Source organism: Chlorocebus sabaeus, chromosome 4 (assembly GCF_047675955.1).
Source record: "Chlorocebus sabaeus isolate Y175 chromosome 4, mChlSab1.0.hap1, whole genome shotgun sequence".
Taxonomy (NCBI): domain Eukaryota; kingdom Metazoa; phylum Chordata; class Mammalia; order Primates; family Cercopithecidae; genus Chlorocebus; species Chlorocebus sabaeus.
In genome coordinates, this window is record NC_132907.1 from 3,749,594 (window position 1) to 3,756,838 (window position 7,245).

A 7,245-nucleotide genomic window follows, 5' to 3' on the forward strand; every position below is an offset into this window, starting at 1 on the left:
GTCTCAATAATTTTGCCAAAAAATGAAAAGAAGAGAATTACTGCCATTTCCTGTCATTTGTACCACCATCTGAAATAATTTAACCCAAAGCCTTATTATGTAATAACAGTTGTGCAGGTCAACTAGAACAATAATAAACAATCAGACTTCTTTAATCTGGGCATTTCTGTCACACACGGAGTGATGTAACTAAGAGTTGTATGGATGAATAGCACAGAGAGACCTAATTCTTCCACATTCTTTGACTGCATGATAACTTGGAGAGAACACTGAATGAATTGATATTTCTGGCTATTATATAGGTTTTAGATTTTTGTGAATTAAAAACATTAATGTGAGCAAAGCTGCAACTTATATAGAGAATCAGTTTTCTGTTCAGAGTCTTGGGATATCTAAAATAAAATAGCTGGAGGATTTTATGTGTTGATTATAAGACCCATTAAAAGTCACAACCACCTAGTAGAAAAAGCTTCCATTTTTGAAAAATGAGGTTCTTTGAGAACCATGGATCATTGACTAGCTGATTATGTAATTTACTTTATTCTTTCTTTTTCTGTCTTTTCTATGGGCAAGGAGGAGGAGTTAGATGACACTAAGGGAATATGGATTTCAGATGTGCAGAGTTTTGACACTTTGATACAAAGAAATGATTATTCTAAATAACTTATTACATATGCATTTGAAAGAAGAAATGAAACTTGATTGAAAGTTCTAAACTTAAAAGAATTGCAGTGAAATCAGAGACTCTTTAGTTCAGCCTGTACGAATGAGGAAACCTAGATAAACAAAACACACAAAGTTAATATAAACTGGTTCTAGAAAGTTAATAAAAACTGCCATGACCCTAGGTCCAGTGCTATTTTCAGTATTTTATTTAATGTATTTTTAGTCGTTCTAACTTACCTATAAGATAAACTCATGTTTGTCTCAATTCATTCTATTTAGAATCTAAGTAAAATAACACATTTTTGAGATATTTTGGTTGGATCTTTGAAAATTAATTGTAAAACGTCACATAAATTAGGAAATCTACAAGCATATGGTATCATTTTTTTTTGCTCTAGTTTCTTATTTTCTCAATGTTTTACATATTCATCAAGACTATACATAAGATAGTTGATCCCTTAGGTTTAGCTCTACAGGTATAAAGATTTAAATACAGTTTACTTTCAAAAAGTTATTTAAAAATTTTAAAAAGGAAATACTTCAAAGAAATGGAAACGAAACATTTAAAATAGGAAATATTAAAAATTTTAAATAGGGAAAAATTGCAAACATATTGAAAAAGCAGACTAACCAATATTAACAATATTTTAACCAGATTTAAAATGTTAAGTATTTTGACGTTTGCTTTATATTTATTTTTGTTGTAAAGAAATAAAAGTTCATAAAGATTCTTGAGTTCCTTCACATCCCATTCTGTCTCATTTTACTTCTTCAGAGATAACCACTTTCCTGAAGTTGGTACGTATTCTTCCTCCAGCTTTATTTATATTTGTATATATTTATTTTTTTATTATATATATTTATATTTTTATTTGTATATATTTATATTTATGTATTCACAAATTTATATACCTGCTCTACCAGTATGGTATCCGCTAGCCACATATGGCTATTTAAATTAATTAAAAGAAATCACATTCAGTTTCTTTGGAGTACTAGCCACATTATAAGTGTTTAATATTCTTTAATATCCACATATCGCTAGAGGCTGCTGTATTAGACAATGCAGATACTGAACATTTTCATTATTGCAGAGCGTTCTGGTGTATACTATTGTTTGCGTGTTCTTAAACTTATATAAATTGTATCATCCTGTACATATTCTGGAGCTTGTTTTGTTACTCAGCATTATGTTTTTGAGATTTATCTACAGTGATACGCGTAGTGTTTCATTATATAAATGTGCTGCATTTTATTTATTCACTTATTTACGGATTTCTAGGTATTAAATGTTAAAACAATGCTGTAAGGAACACTTTTATGCTTGTTCCTTTGCCAGGTATGTGTAAAGGTTTCTTTAGGGTGTGTGCTTATTGGTTGTAATCATTATCAACTTTGCATGATGTAGTCAGCCATTCCCCAAAGTAGCAATACCAGTTTATGTTTCACTAGCAGTGGGTAGGATTTCCTTTTCCTCATATACTTGTTTATACTTAATATTATTAGAATATAGTGTGAAATGTTGTTTTGCTTTCATTTGCATTTCCCTAATAGTGAGGATGAGCAACCTTTCATATGTTTATTGTCCATTTACATTTCATTTCTTTTGTTTTTACCTTTTTCTTATTTCATTTTTTAATAATCATTCATTTTTGGTCATATGCATTGTAAACTTGTACCATTTTGTGGCTTATCTTTTTTTTGTAATTAATAAAAATTAAACTTTTATTTGGAATGATTTTCCCCCACCTTTCATAATTAAACAGGGCCCTATTTTACATTACATAATTTAAGTAAAAGGCATAATATTTCATGCTAATAAACCACATTTACTGAGAAAAACATGAACCTTTGAAAAAATATAACTTGAGACATAAGCTTTGTTATTTTAAAATTGTAGGGCTTGTCTTTACTTACATATCTTGCCTATAGACCTCACCTTAAAATAGGTAACTATGATAGATTACTAAGAATAAAGTAACAAAAACAGACAGTAAATATCAGTACTAAATCCAATAAACTTTCTGTGTGTGTATATATGTTAGTATGTAATATATATAGTATATTACACATTTTTAAAATATAAGTTTTATGTATTAAAAAGAAGACAAAAGAACAGCAACTCATTTTACCCAAACTCAGTGAAGGCTACTGAAATCTTTTAGCTGTGACAGAGACCGATCATTTTACCTTAAACATTTAACTGCCTATACAATTACGGATAGGAAACTAAAACAGCTCCCTTTTACACTATTATGTCTTACCAACATTCCCATACAAACGTTTAGTTAAGGATTTTTGTACTTAATAAAATTCAAATTGTTCTTAGGGTGTTCATTGCAACCTTTCAAGTAGTACAATAAGTATTCAGTATTACAGAATAATAAAGTATTTCAGTATTATTCAAGTAATACAGATATATGGCAAATCAATCATGTTATCATCAGTTAATAACTGAGAACCATACATGATGAGGACAGATATAAATATATTTACATGCATATTTTCACATGTGTATTTGATTTATAGAAACATAAATTAGTATGCATATTCTTATAGGAGAGGAGGCAGATGCACATGTAAACTTTATTCATCTTAAGAGCCAACAAATTAAAAAATTATATGGAAAAAAAACCCACAGCTGCTAAAAGCTGTTCCATTTTAAATGCAGGTAAAGACAAAATTGATCTTTCAATAGCAACAGCCTTATAAAATAATTTAGTCTGCAAAATTCAATTTTATAATTGGAGTAACTTATCACCATTGTAAGAATTAAGAAAATGCATTAAAGAGATTCTCAACTCTTCAGTAATTACTTCAGAACCATAAAAAGGCATCACAAAGAAGGAACAGATATGCGTTCCGTAGTCCAAAAGAAATGAACTAAGTCTATCAAACTGATACTTCTTCCTAAAATTACTACATTTATTTCAAGTAACTAAGTTAAACATAAAAACTGCAAATAGAGGGTAACCTACCATACACAATATTCTGATAGATTGACAGTATATTTATGAATATGTGCCTTCACAGATACGTAGGCAATAGATCATAAAGATGTTGATGTGACTATAAAATTAAAAAACTGAGAGGTCAGAAGGCACATTCTAAAGAATATGAAAATATGTTAATAAAGTAAAATTATCTAGAAACTACTATTTGAGGCTTTTAAAACAAACAAAAATACACATTTAAATCTTCTTATTCTAAATCAAAAATATTTTCTTACAAAGTTTAAAGGACTTTTTTTATTATTATTTAGGTCCAAAAAAAGTTTTTAAATTTCACAGCAGAAATAACAGAAAATAAAATGTTCAATATTCTATACAGCACCTCGCTTTCTCCTAATTTTTCCTTAAACTAAAAGGAAACCAGGTAACATTAGTGTGGCAGAGAGTTCACTGTAGATTCAGTGTGATTTTCCTTATCCTGCTTTTCTTCACGTGGTGAATCTAGTTCATTTCTGCTATCTTCCGTCTCACTGGAATCACTGTCCGATCCACATTCCTCCATCCTGACAGACTGATTGTCATAAGAAGCACTTTCACAGGTTTTGTCTGTGGGAACAGCTCCTTTCCATTGGGGCAAGATAATAAAAAATGCTTCTTGCCAGTCTCTTGTTTTCAGGTATTCCAGAATAATCTGAAACACATGATTAACTGCCAAAACTTTTCGACTATTCATCTTCACAAAATTTCCAAGCGGGAGCTGTGCATGATTGATTCCATGATCTGATGCTTGTTTATATGTGAGTCCCTTGTGATGGTTGTGATCTACTAATCCTCCAATCACATAAGCCTTTGATTCATCTAATTCATTCAGTATATTAGGTGAATCTGATGTAAGATAAATCAAGTCTTCTTTTTTTCTTGAGTTCACTATAGTACTCTGGTTTGATATGGATATCCTTCCAGTTGACCCATCCTTTGTCATTTTCATCCATGTTGTTTTCAGCTGACCTCCATGGCTTGTCAAGTAAAACTGCACAGGATGCAGTGTCCATCGGTTTTCTGCATAACATCGTTGAATCTGCTTATGAAGTTTCTTAATGTCCCTTAATACCATCAAGTCATCAAAACTACAGTCAATAATGAGGTGAAGGGTGCTATGAACAACATCTCTTCGAACACGTTTTCTGTCATTTCCATCTGAGTTTGATTCCATTTGACATTGTCGCTCCAATTTTTTCCTCTAGCGTTTTTCTTTCCGCTTTTGTTTGCGGAGTTCCCATTGCTCTTCCCGTTGTTTCTGTTTTATTAGTTTTTTCATTTGTCGTTTAGATACTGGTTCACACCCTTCACCTAATCTTGGCTTCTGGCTTTCCTCTTGATGTTCATTTATGCCTTGCTTTTTGTCAACATTAGAAGTTTCAATAAATGCTGGCAACATTTCAGATGACATTATTTGGTGCCTCGAGCTGAGGAGTTGATAGGGAAGTGAAATCTCAGAAAGAAAGCCTTTCTAGGTTGGCCTGGTTACTGCTCACGCTTTCTTCCACAGAAATTTCAATTCCCAGAGGCAGGGGCGGTAGTTACACCGGCTTATCTTTTTACTTTGTTTGTGATGTATGGATGTATAGAGGTTTCAAAACTTACTGTGTAAATATTTTTGGCCTTACCCTTTAAGGCTTCTACTTTTTTGGGTCTTAAGAAAGTTTTTCCTATTTTGATGTCATAGGGTTAATTTTCATTTTTTCTTCTAAAAATGTTACAACTTTTGCTTTCTAGCCTTAAGTTTTAAAAATCCACCTGGAATTTATTTCGCGAGATGGTCTAATTTTTTTTCCATATGTAACTAATTTTCTCAGTATCATTATGAAAATAATTTATCGTTTCCTCAATGATTTGTATTGCCAACTTTCTAGTATAGAGTACCAACAATATTCAGTACCAAATTGCCTTATGTATGTGGTTCTGTTTCTGGGTTCCCTATTCTGTGTGGTTGATTTGTTTATCTCTATGCCAACATTATGCCGTCTAAATTATCATAGCTTTATAATAGGATGATGGCTGTTAGGATACATCATTCTACATTGTTCATCTTCTTCAAAAGTATCTTATTTTCAGTCTTTTCTTTTACATGTGAATTATAGGGGTCACATTGTCAAGTTCTGTTAACAACCTTCATGGGATTTCTGGTGGAGTTGAATTTATTGAAATAATTTAGTGAGAACAGACATTTTTATGAAACTGAATTTTTTTCATCTACCAACATGGTATATCTTCCCATTCACTTAAGTTTCCATTTATGCCTGATGGTAAAGTTTTAGAATTTCCTCTGTAAAAGTTTTACTCAGATTTTGTTCGATATATTCTAGGTGCATTATGATTTTGTTTCTGTTGGAATGAGATGTTTTATTACATTTATGCTTGGGTATTGCCTCTGTGTAGGAATGCTATTAATTTTTTGTATGTTGATCTTATTCCCAGTAACCTTGTTGAATTGTCTCATTAGTTTTGACAGTTTGTAGATTCTCTTGGATCTTCTGTATAATCATATTATTTGTAAATAATAATTTTTATTTTTTCAATTCTTAGACTTTTAAAACTGGTTAGGGGCTGGGCATGGTGTTTCATGCCTGTAATCCCAGCACTTTGGAAGGCCGAGGCAGGCGGATCGCCTGAGGTCAGGAGTTTGAGACCAGCCTGGCCAACATGGTAAAACCCCGTGTCTACTAAAAATACAAATTCAGCTGGACATGGTGGCAGGCACCTGTAATCCCAGCTACTTGGGAGGCTGAGGAGGGAGAGTCGCTTGAACCTGGGAGGCAGAGGTTGCAGTGAGCCGAGATCGTACCATTGCACTCCAGCCTGGGCAACAAGAGCGAGACTTCGTCTCAAAAAAAAAAAAAAAACCCAAAAAACTGGTTAGGATTTCCTGTATAGGCCTAACTTGAAGCAGTACTAACAAAGATTTTTATCTTGTTTCTAATTTTAAAGAGAATGTTTCAAAATTCTACTATTAAATATCAGGTTAAGAGAATTTTCTTGTATTCTTAGTTTGCTAAAGTTTCTTAATATAATACATAGATGTTGAATTTTTTTTCCTGTATCTTTTGAAATGATCTTACGGTTTTTCTCCTAAATATGTTAATATGGCAGCTTACATTACTAGATTTAGCAATGTCAGTCCATCCTTGAATTCCTGGGATAAATCTTACTTGATTATGACACAGTTAAGTAGATATATGTATATAGACATAGACATTTAGATGATATAGATGGACACACTTTGCTTAACTAAATTGATTAAATTCATTAATTTGTGTTGGACATTTTCATCTCTGTTAGTAAATGAGCCTGCCTATAGTCTTTTCTTACCCGTTTTTGCCATTTTGGGCATTGAGATTATACTAGTTGATATGGTTTAACTGTGTCCCCACCCAAATCTCAACATGAATTATATTTCCCAGAATCCCTGTGTGTTGTGGGAGGGACCCAGGGGGAGCTAATTGAAACATGGGGGTTGGTCCTTCCCATGCTATTATCATGATAGTGACTAAGTCTCATGAAATATGATGGGTTTATCAGGGGTTTCCATTTTTGCTTCTTCCTCATTTTGTCTTGCTACTGACGTGTG

The 7,245-nt window shown here is 32.2% G+C and overlaps 1 pseudogene; it reads right to left on the minus strand.

Annotated features, from left to right (window-relative positions):
* Positions 1 to 3,240: 3,240 nt before the first annotated feature.
* On the minus strand, positions 3,241 to 5,425 carry LOC103224674 (tRNA methyltransferase 10 homolog A pseudogene; annotated as a pseudogene).
* Positions 5,426 to 7,245: the final 1,820 nt, after the last annotated feature.